We start from the raw sequence: 13,575 nt of genomic DNA, 5'->3' as shown, positions 1-13,575 counted from the left end.
ACGTTTAGGAAAGAGACAGAAGAAATTTCTTTCCACAGAGAGTGGTAAGTGGCTGGGATGCATTGTCAGGGGTGGTAGTGGCTGGTACAACAGAAACATTTAAAAGACTCTGATAGGCACATGGATGGAAGAACAAAAGGGAGTTACGGGCTGGGAAGTTGGGATGTGTTACATTGATGGTAGAGTAGGTTTCTTTAGGTCACCACAGCATTGTTGGCTGAAGAGCATGAACTGTGCTGTACTATTTTCTGTTCCACGTTCTGCTGCTCCCACAGTCGCAAACAACCAACTTGATCTTTTAAAGTGACAGTCATTTGAGTTACTGTGCAACAGGCTTATTGCATATTCTGTTTTTATTTGATTTTGCATAGAATTAAATTACTTTGGTCGTTCATACTTTTGAAACTAATCATGTTAAGCACCTTAATATTTTGATTAACATTATAGCTCTGATAAAACCTTGTCCGTCTTGTGTTGTATTATACAATCCTGCATTGTATAATTTGAACTAATTCTCAATAAATTAATCAATTGTACTGCAACTTCTTTAGTTGAATTAATTGATTCACCAGATAATGTGATGCTAGCTGAATGAAGTTTCAAGCATCCAATCAATAGCCCCTTTTAAACTGCAGCACCTGGGTAGCCCTCCTGGGACCCAGGTGTGATGACTGGGGCAAAGGTGCTGGAAGCACCTTTCAAATTGCAGGGGGATTTACCCATTAAATCACCAACCCGGGGATTTAAAGGGGGATCCCGCCCTTACAATGATGCATCACATACTGGATCTGCTACTGGATGTTCAGATGCTGGCTGCCTGGTGACACATGCACACAAGTGCTGAAGTCACCGGAATAAGCACATCAGCCATTTTAATTTTCAAATCACCTGTGGACGCAACTGGGTTTCCTACCTCTGAGGTAGGTCAGGGACGTGGTTGGATTCCAGCAGGGTTGACCGGGTCGGACCCTTTCTAACTGCCGCATAACTGGGATGCTAACTGGGGAAATTATCCAGTTAACCCCATTTTACATGGCAGTTTGAAAGGGCCTACTATCTTGATTACCACAGAGACAGTGGACCAAAATGTATCAGGGATGTAACGCAGTCATGCTGACCTGAGGTGGTATCATTCATCTTGTATTCATTCCTTTGTGCTTGCTGCAGCTGATGTACATAGTGTGACCTGCTTTATTTGAATGGGTTCCCTGAACTCAATTGAAAGAATAATGGCAATTAATTCATTTGCATTTTTTCCTCTTATAAGGCAGTTTAAAAAAAAAATGAATACAATCATTTTGTTTAGGTAAGTCATTTTCAACTTCTGAGGTTTTTTTTTACAAGTTTATGATCATTGGACTGATCTTCCTGGTCTGACATCTGAGACCATCTCAGTTTTTAAGCAGTTGAACCATCATTTATAATTTTGTTCTTTGGACTGAATTGTTTGCTCTCTTAGCTGGGTTCTCAGTGTCCATCTTCCATTATCTTGGCTATGTCCATCTTGTTCCATCATGCCCAGTAAATCTATGACATGTTGATCACACTGATCTATTACCATCAAGCCACCAACACATAATTTTTAAAGTTGTAATTTCCATATTCATATCCTTTGTTTGAATTGGTGTTCCTTATCTCAAGAATATTTCAAGAATTCTGCCTCTGTACAACTGTACTATCTCCTCACTTCATTTTTTGTCTTGATCTGTCCCTGCAAAACATCCTGCAATGTTTTTTTACACTGGAAAGAAGACATCAGTTTTGCTGTTCTTTTCTTTTGTTACTTGAAGGTGTCTACTAGTTTGTAATTATGATTCACAAAGTTGCTGATGACAAAATTTAATTCTTAAATGACTAATCACAGGTCATTTGAGTTATTATTCTTATCTCAATTTTGTAACTATGGTTTCAGCTTATATTACTTTTAGGACATTAGTTCTCAACATGGATACATGACACACTGTAGCAATGCTAAGAATTATATAGAAGTCCAACAGTCTTTCAATGATTAAGCTCATTTAGATATACATATGAAACAAAAGGAAATACATTTTCTGTCTGATTAGCTCTTTGCCTTTCCTGCTACTTGAAGTCCCCTGGGTATTGTCTGCATAGCACCAGCTCCTTAATAGGATTGGCTGATGGCATGAAGAATTAGTACTCTGAGACTTGTGTTTTGCTAAGAGAGGCTTTCAATTAGAAACTTTGGGAACTACTGCTTTGGAGGGTGTCTTACGTGAACAAAATTTGTACTATTATCAGGAATTGCATCATTCTTTCACTGTACATCTCCATCGGGCACACAAAACTCAAAACGGTCAACCAGTTTACCGATCTGCACCATTTCATCAGATGCAAGGATCGACAACGAGATAGACAACAGACTCGCCAAGGCAAATAGCGCCTTTGGAAGACTACACAAAAGAGTCTGGAAAAACAACCAACTGAAAAACCTCACAAAGATAAGCGTATACAGAGCCGTTGTCATACCCACACTCCTGTTCGGCTCCGAATCATGGGTCCTCTACCGGCATCACCTACGGCTTCTAGAACGCTTCCACCAGCGTTGTCTCCGCTCCATCCTCAACATTCATTGGAGCGCTTTCAACCCTAACGTCGAAGTACTCGAGATGGCAGAGGTTGACAGCATCGAGTCCACGCTGCTGAAGATCCAGCTGCGCTGGGTGGGTCACGTCTCCAGAATGGAGACCATCGCCTTCCCAAGATCGTGTTATATGGCGAGCTCTCCACTGGCCACCATGACAGAGGTGCACCAAAGAAAAGGTACAAGGACTGCCTAAAGAAATCTCTTGGTGCCTGCCACATTGACCACCGCCAGTGGGCTGATATCGTGCATCTTGGCGCCTCACAGTTCGGCGGGCAGCAACCTCCTTTGAAGAAGACCTCGGAGCCCACCTCACTGACAAAAGACAAAGGAGGAAAAACCCAACCCCAACCAACAAATTTTCCCCTGCAACCGCTACAACCGTGTTTGCCTGTCCCGCATCGGACCTGTCAGCCACAAACGAGCCTGCAGCTGATGTGGACATTTACCCCCTCCATAAATCTTTGTCCGCGAAGCCAAGCCAAAGAAAGACTTGTGCATGTGAGATTTTGCATGTTGTTGAATTGTACAACATGGACACATGCCTTTTTCTTTCTCTACTGTCACAATAAGGTCAAAGCAGACTGGAAGATCGCCACCTTGTATTCTGCTTGAGTAGTCATATTATGAACATTGAGTTATTCCAATTAATCTTTAACCCCAATGATCCATTCAGCTCATTTCAGGACTCTCTTCCTTTATTCACTATCATAATTATTTTTTGCTTCCCTCTTAATTATTTAGATTTATCATTCTTCCTCATCTTATTCCATCTGCCTACCCACTTGGATGTTCTCTTGCTTGACTTATCCTTTCTAAAACCTACTTTTTTGCATTTGCCTATCATCCCTCCTTTATCCATTTCCAATTATCACCTATCAGCCTCAGACTTTTAACTCCCCTTTCCTTTCCCCACTTGCCTCTATCTGGTTCCAATTAGCACCTTCCCTTTAGTTCTATCGGGTTCCTGTTAGCCTCTGTTTCTGCCTTCGGTCTCTTCTGATCTACCTGTTCTTAACTGTTTCCATCAATCACCTACCAGTCTAGCTGCTAAACTCCTCCTTCCCTTCCTCAACCTGGCGATTTCAGGAACCCAGTTTCAGCCACTTTTTCAGGTTGTGCATTCTAAGTACTTACCACTTGCACCTCATCTTAATCACTGCCCCTTTTTCTAAACCTGCTTTCTCTAGTTTTATCTTCTGAAATGGTTGGGTAGTATTTTCTGTCATTGATTGACAGAGCCATTAGCCCATACTAAATGATCATTTTGAATGTTCTTTCATGAAACAGGACATGGAGGGATGGGAATGGTCTCCTGAAGAGAAGTTTACAGTTAAAAGAATAGACCAAAAGAAATAAATTTTAAAGTTGATAACTATTTATTTTAACGATTTTAGTTCTCAGCATAACTTCTTTGGCTTGGCTTCGCGGACGAAGATTTATGGAGGGGGTAAAAAGTCCACGTCAGCTGCAGGCTCGTTTGTGGCTGACAAGTCCGATGCGGGACAGGCAGACACGATTGCAGCGGTTGCAGGGGAAAATTGGTTGGTTGGGGTTGGGTGTTGGGTTTTTCCTCCTTTGCCTTTTGTCAGTGAGGTGGGCTCTGCGGTCTTCTTCAAAGGAGGTTCCTGCCCGCCAAACTGTGAGGCGCCAAGATGCACGGTTTGAGGCGTTATCAGCCCACTGGCGGTGGTCAATGTGGCAGGCACCAAGAGATTTCTTTAGGGAGTCCTTGTACCTTTTCTTTGGTGCACCTCTGTCACGGTGGCCAGTGGAGAGCTCGCCATATAACACGATCTTGGGAAGGCGATGGTCCTCCATTCTGGAGACGTGACCCATCCAGCGCAGCTGGATCTTCAGCAGCGTGGACTCGATGCTGTCGACCTCTGCCATCTCGAGTACTTCGACGTTAGGGATGTGAGCGCTCCAATGGATGTTGAGGATGGAGCGGAGACAACGCTGGTGGAAGCGTTCTAGGAGCCGTAGGTAGTGCCGGTAGAGGACCCATGATTCGGAGCCAAACAGGAGTGTGGGTATGACAACGGCTCTGTATACGCTTATCTTTGTGAGGTTTTTCAGTTGGTTGTTTTTCCAGACTCTTTTGTGTAGTCTTCCAAAGGCGCTATTTGCCTTGGCGAGTCTGTTGTCTATCTCATTGTCGATCCTTGCATCTGATGAAATGGTGCAGCCGAGATAGGTAAACTGGTTGACCGTTTTGAGTTTTGTGTGCCCGATGGAGATGTGGGGGGGCTGGTAATCATGGTGGGGAGCTGGCTGATGGAGGACCTCAGTTTTCTTCAGGCTGACTTCCAGGCCAAACATTTTGGCAGTTTCCGCAAAGCAGGACGTCAAGCGCTGAAGAGCTGGCTCTGAATGGGCAACTAAAGCGGCATCATCTGCAAAGAGTAGTTCACGGACAAGTTTCTCTTGTGTCTTGGTGTGAGCTTGCAGGCGCCTCAGATTGAAGAGACTGCCATCCGTGCGGTACCGGATGTAAACAGCGTCTTCATTGTTGCGGTCTTTCATGGCTTGGTTCAGCATCATGCTGAAGAAGATTGAAAAGAGGGTTGGTGCGAGAACACAGCCTTGCTTCACGCCATTGTTAATGGAGAAGGGTTCAGAGAGCTCATTGCTGTATCTGACCCGACCTTGTTGGTTTTCGTGCAGTTGGATAATCATGTTGAGGAACTTTGGGGGACATCCGATGCGCTCTAGTATTTGCCAAAGCCCTTTCCTGGGCTTGGTTATAGATGTTACTTGTCAGCAGGAAGCCTATTTACTATCTACCATTCATAACTTTATATAACTGTGTAGATCATTTGACTTTCTGATACAACCCTCACTCTCCAGCCATCTCCATTCCAGACAATATATCCTGTGATTGGAAGTTTAAATAAAATGGGGTATGATTGAGGGAGAAAGGATGCTAAAGTTAGTGGCAGGTTGGACCTGCTAAACCTGTTGAGATCATGAAAGTTAAACCATTTTAAACAAATTTAAATTTCTTAATGAATAAAAGAATTTAAGTACAGTGCTGTTAACGAATCTTCAACATGCTAGAGGGATCTGGTGGTAAAATAATGACAGAGTGCTTACTTGAATATTATCAGATGTCCTAGTTCAGCTGCTTTCCTTATTTCAGACAGTAATATCCTCAGCTAGACCCAGGATGTAGTTGCATCACACTGTTGTCACATCATGGTAGAGCTGCTCGAGCTGAGGGACGACAGCTGCCTTCCAAGTGTACCAGATGTGCCTGTGGGTGGAGATGAGTTTTGGGCGGAGGTTGGTGTGGGGGATGGGTGGTGGGATTTGTAAAACGCTTGGATGATAGTCTGATCACAGAGGGTCTTGGTGCTTTGTCTTTAGGGAATAATTCTGATGCATGCATTCAGCCACAGCCTTTGAAACAGGAAACAAAGAGGCTTCATTCAGTATTGCCTGTCTCAGACTGAAAGGATTGATTGGTCGGAGCTGCACATTTAAACTCCTCGTCTTCAAGTCTCACTTCGTAATTTCCTCATTGTTGTTTGTTTCCCTCTGCTCCTTACTGTGTGGTAGACTAGACCTTGGCTTTGATACATTTTTAGCTTGCTTGTGAAAAGCCTGGAGAGCATTCAAATTTTATTTCTATGTGGAGGAAACTTCAGTCACAATTTAATCTGTGTGGATGGTTTGGGAATTGTCATCAGTTAGCTTTAAAATAACACATTTGTAAGGATTAGCACATGGAGATCTGTGGAAGCGACATTGACTTTCCAGAGGCATTTGTCAGGTATGGAAAGATATATTTTTGCGTCCAACCATGGTGATGGTTTGAAAAAGGAATAGTTTTATTTTCTTTGTTATTGTACAGTGTTACTTTATGAAAAACAATACAAAAGACATTTGATACATTGCTATTTAGTTCAAATTTTAAAACTCATATTTGCAAATATTTTAGTCATATTTAGTTGTCAAGTGTTACAAAAAACAAGGCAACCCAGCATGGTGAAACCACAAGATATCTGAAATGTTTAAGTTACTTTTAAGAGACTTTTAGCATTTGTGTATTTGCTGAGTGTTTCTTTGACTTTTAGTTTGAGTTTTTGCATGTTTTCTGCTCCTTTTCTTCCCAGAAAAACTCTGTTATCTTATCTTGGTTCCCTGCTGGCCATATAATTTGTTGTTCTGCTTCATAGTTCTGTAATTGCAAAAACTTATAAGGCAAATGATTGGTTTTGTTGTATCCCAGATTTTCTATGCCAGCTCATTGAATAGATTGAATATGAGGGGAGAGGGAAAAAAAGCAAGTATTCTTTTAACACCTTTTTAACTTGCTGGAGATGTTTGCATCTAAATAACTATTTTCCAGATGTGTCAACCTCATAAACTCTCAAAAGATTTTGGTTGATGCAGTAACTGGAGATGGAGGATGACACAAGATGGCAAACACTGGAATCTTGAGCAAAAAACAAACTGCTGAAAGAACTTCAAAACCAGTCCTGAAGCAGAGTTTCAACTAGAAATGTTGGCTGTGTAGCACACACAACCAGACGGGTTGAGCTCAGTGAGCAGACTAGTTTATTGCAGGCTGCTGGGCTGCACTTATACTCCCAGCCCGGATGGACCTGGCTGAGAACTGCGCTGGAGGGCGCTGACGTCACCTGGGCGTCACGTGGTCCCCCTGCACAGGTTTCTGAGCCCTGTGCTGGAAGGAAGGGAAACCCCCCCGACGGCGCCATTTTCGCCAGCTGCCCCGTCATGTGGCTCGCAAGCCGGGCTGGTTCGCCTGCCTTGTGGTGAGCTGCCACAGCTGTCTATTTATTTCTGTGCATGGATGCTGAGTTGGTCCAGTCTTTTGTTTTTAATTGGAGATGGGTACTGTGCTGCAGTTGGTCAGTGTGCCACATGATCACTCCAATTCACTTTTGACATCTGAAGGCACTCCTGCTTTTTATTTTAACTTTTAACTTATTCTAATGGTGCACAGCTTTCTAAGTGATTCAAGTGCAAGTTTCAGTAAAAATCAAGGAAGTTCAGATGTTAAAACTTTGAAATTATAAATGGAAAATACAAGACATACTCCATAGATTAGGCAGCATTTGTCAAGGTTTTAGGTCCAGGACCCTTGGTCAGAATTTTATTTGAGTTTATCCAAATACTTAGTATCTGCTACAGCCTGTTCAGGGCACTACATACCAGATTCTAACTTGCACCCTCTGAGTGCAAGTATTTTGTTCCCAGGGAACTGGCTATTCATTGTGTGTGTTAGTCCTCCCACAATGCATTGCTTTGCACTTACCATGATTAAATTCCATCAGCTATTGCTCAAGTTTCCTTATCAACTGATCAATATAATCCTATAATACATCAGAATCCTCGCCATCGGATGTGCTGACTAAATACAAATTCAGTTATAACTAATGCATTTACTTGCTCAATTTATCTGCAACTTGCAGTAACTGCTTTGCAAGTAAAATCTATTTCTCACCCAAGTTTTGGATTGATGTCGGTCAACAAGAAAACCTGAAGATACTGGAGTTTAGCACAGTACACAAATGTGCTGGAGAAACTCTGCAGGTAATGCAGCATAGAAATGGACAGTCAATGTTTTGAGTCAGAATCCTTTATCAAGACTAAAGATTAAAAAGATGAAATTACATATATAAAAGAGGAAAGAAGCTTGGGGATGGACCCAATCATGCTGCTGGAGGTAGAAAGACAGGTAGAGTGAGAAATGGAAAGTTAGAAATAATATTAAGTACATGAGTGGGTTAAATGAAAGAAATTGATTCAATGGAATGAGATAGGGAAGGGGTTACTGAAAGTGAGAAAAATCAGTGTTCCTCCATTCATTTTAACTCTCCCAACCATTCCAACAGCTGACTCTCAGCTAAATGGATTATACTTCCTACCCTGTTCCTTGTAAGAATGCCATTCATCTTACAATTCTTCTCCTGCATCTGTTCCCAGAATGAGGCCTTCCAAAATGTCATCATTCATTAATAAACATGAATTAAGAGAAGGCTGTTCATGTCATATTCAGGAGAACCCCAAGGTGTTCTATGTGTATGTGAAGAACAGAAGAATGATTGGAATGAAGGTGGGACTGCTTTTTCTTCTTTGGCTTGGCTTCGCGGATGAAGATTTGTGGAGGGGGTAAATGTCCACGTTAGCTGCAGGCTCGATTGTGGCTGACAAGTCCGATGCGGGACAGGCAGACACGGTTGCAGTGGTTGCAGGGGAATATTGGTTGGTTGGGGTTGGGAGTTGGGTTTTTCTTCCTTTGTCTTTTGTCAGTGAGGTGGGCTCTGCGGTCTTCTTCAAAGGAGGTTGCTGCCCGCCGAACTGTGAGGTGCCAAGATGCACAGTTTGAGGCGATATCAGCCCACTGGCGGTGGTCAATGTGGCAGAAGCAATGTGTGTCTGAAGGGAGAAGAGGTTGGGGAGATCCTAAATGAATACTTTGTTTCAGTATTCACATGAGAAAAGGACCGTGATCAGGGTGAGGTCGGAAAAGAACAGGGTTGTGTACTGGAGGATGTTGAGATTAAGGAAAAGGAAGTGTTGGATCTTCTTAAAAAGTTGGCGTTGTCTGCGTTGGTTTTCTCTGGGGGCTGTGATTTCTTCCCACTATTCAAAATGTACTGGGGTGTAAGTTAATGGGATTTAAATTGGGCAGTACAGACTTGTGGGCTGAAATGACCTGTTACCATGCTGTATGCCTAAATTTTGTTAATAAATTCCCAGGGTCAAATGTGATTATACCCTAGGTTGCTGTGGGAAGTGAGGGAAGAGATTGGTGTGGAAGTGGTTTTGATCTTTGAGTCCTCTTTTGCTGAGGATTGGAGAATGGCAAATGTAGTCCTTTTATTTAAAAAAGGTAATGGGAAGAATCCTGGAAATTATAGATTGGTGAGTCTTATGCCAGTGGAGTGCAAATAATTGAAGAGGATTCTTAAGGATGGGATCTGTGAGCTTTTGAGAAGGGAAGGTCATGCCTCACAAGCCTAATTGAATTTTTTGAGGAGGTAACAAAATAAATTGATGAGGGCAGAGCAGGAGATGTAGTCTACATGGAATTTAATAAGGCATTTGACATGTCCCCCATGAGAGACTTGAAGAGAAAGTCGTGGAGCATGGGGTTCGTGGAACCTTGGCTATGTGGACAAAAAATTGGCTTGCATTTAGGAAGCAGAGTACTAGTGGAAGGAAAGTATTCTGCTTTGAGGTCAGTGACGTGTGAGGTTCCACAAGGATCTGTTCTGGGATCCCTGTGACTTTTACAAATTACTTAGGTGAAGAGGCAGAAGGATGGATCAGTAAGTTTATGGATGATAAGAAGATTGGAGGAGTTGTAGATGGTGCTGAAGTTTATTGTTGGTTACAAGAGGATACAGACAGGATGTAGAGTTGTGCAGAAAAGTGGCAGATGAAGTTCAATCCAGATTAGTGTAAGGTGATGCATTTTGGAAAGATAAGCCAGAAGGCTGAGTACAAAATCAATGGTCTATCAATGGATAAAGTGAGAAACTTTGGGGTCCAAATCCATATATCCCTCAAGGTTGCTGTGCAGGTTTATAGGATCATTAAGAAGGCCTATGGGATGTTGAGTTTCATTAATAGGGGAACTAACTGAGTTCAAGAGTTGAGAAGTCATGTTGCAACTCTACAAATCTCATTCTACGAGTATTGTGTTCGGTTCTGGTCACCTCATTACAGGAAGGATGGAAAGGGAGGAGAGGAAATTTGCTTGTTGTCTGGATTGGAAAATAAGTCTGATGAGATAAGGTAAGCAGAGCTGGGGCTTTTCTCTTTGGAGCACAGAAGGATGTGAGGAGACTTAAGGTTAATAAGATTATGAGAGGCATAGTTAGGGTGGACAGCCAGTGCCTTTTTCCTCGGGCAGGAATAGCAAACATCAGAGGACATATGTACAAAGTGAAGGGAGGGAAGTTTAGGGGAGACATCAGGGGTAAGTTTTTTTTACACAGAGGTTGTGGGTGCCTAGAGGCTGAAATGTTAGGGGCATTTAAGAGACTCTTGCACAGGCACATGAATTGAAGAAGAATAGAGCATTATGGGGTTGGGAGGGTATAGTACTTTTGTAAAGGAATATATGAGTAGATAGACAACAGACTCGCCAAGGCAAATAGTGCCTTTGGAAGACTACACAAAAGAGTCTGGAAAAACAACCACCTGAAGAAACACACAAAGATCAGTGCGTACAGAGCTGTTGTCATACCCACGCCCCTGTTCAGCTCCGAATCATGGGTCCTCTACTGACATCACCTATGGCTCCTAGAACACTTCCATCAGCGCTGTCTCCGCTCCATCCTCAACATTCATTGGAGTGACTTCATCACCAACATCGAAGTACTCGAACTGGCAGAGTCCGCAAGCATCGAATCCACGTTGCTGAAGACCCAACTGCGCTGGGTGCGACACGTCTCCAGAATGGAAGACCATCGCCTTCCCAAGATCGTGTTATATGGCGAGCTCTCCACTGGCCACCAAGACAGAGGTGCACCAAAGAAGAGGTACAAGGACTGCTTAAAGAAATCTCTTGGTGCCTGCCACATTGACCACCGCCAGTGGGCTAATATCACCTCCAACTGTGCATCTTGGCGCCTCACAGTTCGGCGGGCAGCAACCTCCTTTGAAGAAGACCGCAGAGCCCACCTCACTGACAAAAGACAAAGGAGGAAAAACCCAACACCCAACCCCAACCAACCAATTTTCCCTTGCAACCGTGCCTGCCTGTCCCGCATCGGACTTGTCAGTCACCAACGAGCCTGCAGCAGACGTGGACATACCCCTCCATAAATCTTCGTCCGCGAAGCCAAGCCAAATAAATATGAGTAGGCACATCATTTTAGGCCGAAGGGCCTTTTCTATGCTGTAGCGATCGAGCTTGCATCTATATTTTCTTTATTCATCATTCTTTCCTTGCCCCATTTCCCCCCACCTAAGGCAGAATAAGGGCAAGAGTCCTTCTCACTTTCCATCCCACCAGCCTCTGCATCTGACACATTATCTTCTGGCAACTTCAGTGTGATTCCACCATCAGCCACATCTTCTCCTCTCTATCCCTATCTGCTTCTTTCAGGGATGTCTCTCTGAGACTCCCTGAACCACTCGTCCCTCCCTACCCATCCTTCCACCCTATTAAGCACTTCCAGCTGTAACTGAGGAAAGTGCAGAACTTGTCCATACATTTCTCTCAGCTCCATCCAGGGCGACAAATGGACATTCCAGGAAGGCAGAGCATAACATGCACATCATTCAACGAAATCTATTGCATTCGGTGCACCAGGATGAGACCAAATGCAGATTGGGTGCACTTCACTGAACACCAGTGCTCTACTTGTAGGTCTAAACTTGAACTACTTGTAGCCAACCGTTTTAACTCCCAACCTATCTGCATTGACATGTCTGTCCTCGGCCCAGCTATTGTTAGGGTGAGGTTAAACATAAACGTAAGGAACAGTGCATCATATTCCTCCTGGGTGGCATGATTATTGGTATTTCTATTCTATTTAACCCCCCCCCCCCATCCCATTGTCTTCATCTCTATTTTACCTACTCATGTACTTAATACTTTATCTCTTACTTTTCTTTTTCCTCCAGCCCTCTGCCTTTCTCTCTACCTATCTCATCTGGGCTTCTCCCCAACTTCCCTCCCTCTTTTACATGTGTAATTTCATCTTTTTATTTTAGTTTTGACAAAGGGTTCCAACCCAATACATTGACTGATGCTTTCTGACCTGCTGAGTTCCTCCAGCAATTCTTGTCTAGTTTAATATCTACTCCTTACATGCAAATGCAAGTTAAAAATAGATTAAATGTTTGCACTTTGAATCTCACAAGTTTGTCAAGTCTTATTTTGGATCTTTTTTAACTTAGGCAGTTACCATAATATAATTTATTTTTTTTCAATCAGGGTCTGGTACATAAGGCAAAGATAACAGTTTTTACTGTTGACATATTAATGGAAAATTAAGTGGTTTTTCAAACACACTATATTATTAGTCCAGTCTTTTAAATTTTATTTTTGCGTTAAATTTGATTTATAAAATTGAATAGTGTATTTTATTAGGAGCCCAAGATAATTTTGTGTACTTTGCATTCTTCTTTGGCTTGGCTTCGCAGACGAAGATTTATGGAGGGGGTAAAAGTCCATGTCAGCTGCAGGCTCGTTTGTGGCTGACAAGTCCGATGCGGGACAGGCAGACACGGTTGCAGCGGCTGCAGGGGAAAATTGGTTGGTTGGGGTTGGGTGTTGGGTTTTTCCTCCTTTGCCTTTTGTCAGTGAGGTGGGCTCTGCGGTCTTCTTCAAAGGAGGTTGCTGCCCGCCAAACTGTGAGGCGCCAAGATGCACGGTTTGAGGCGATATCAGCCCACTGGCGGTGGTCAATGTGGCAGGCACCAAGAGATTTCTTTAGGCAGTCCTTGTACCTTTTCTTTGGTGCGCCTCTGTCACGGTGGCCAGTGGAGAGCTCGCCATATAACACGATCTTGGGAAGGCAATGGCCCTCCATTCTGGAGACGTGACCCACCCAGCGCAGCTGGATCTTCAGCAGCGTGGACTCGATGCTGTCGACCTCTGCCATCTCGAGTACTTCGACGTTAGGGATGAAAGCGCTCCAATGGATGTTGAGGATGGAGCGGAGACAATGCTGGTGGAAGCGTTCTAGGAGCCGTAGGTGATGCCGGTAGAGGACCCATGATTCGGAGCCGAACAGGAGTGTGGGTATGACAACGGCTCTGTATACGCTTATTTTTGTGAGGTTTTTCAGTTGGTTGTTTTTCCAGACTCTTTTGTGTAGTCTTCCAAAGGCGCTATTTGCCTTGGCGAGTCTGTTGTCTATCTCATTGTCGATCCTTGCATCTGATGAAATGGTGCAGCCGAGATAGGTAAACTGGTTGACCGTTTTGAGTTTTGTGTGCCCGATGGAGATGTGGGGGGGCTGGTAGTCATGGTGGGG

At 43.5% G+C, this 13,575-nt stretch overlaps 1 protein-coding gene across 5 annotated transcripts in view; it reads left to right on the top strand.

Annotated features, from left to right (window-relative positions):
* The window catches only part of LOC138761669 (disco-interacting protein 2 homolog A-like), a 294,820-nt gene that overhangs the window by 84,638 nt on the left and 196,607 nt on the right, over positions 1–13,575 (top strand). Inside the window, exon 1 of one of the 5 annotated variants that reach the window (XM_069934209.1) lies at positions 6,166–6,380. The exons of the other annotated variants lie outside the window; for them this stretch is intronic. The gene's annotated coding sequence lies outside the window, so the exon portion shown is untranslated. Of the gene's footprint in view, positions 1–6,165; positions 6,381–13,575 lie in introns of those variants that run through there. 5 annotated transcript variants of the gene reach the window in all.

The sequence above is a fragment of the Narcine bancroftii genome, chromosome 4, assembly GCF_036971445.1.
Source record: "Narcine bancroftii isolate sNarBan1 chromosome 4, sNarBan1.hap1, whole genome shotgun sequence".
NCBI lineage: Eukaryota > Metazoa > Chordata > Chondrichthyes > Torpediniformes > Narcinidae > Narcine > Narcine bancroftii.
The sequence above is the reverse complement of the archived record's forward strand: the minus strand, read 5'-3'. Positions and strand labels throughout refer to the sequence as shown.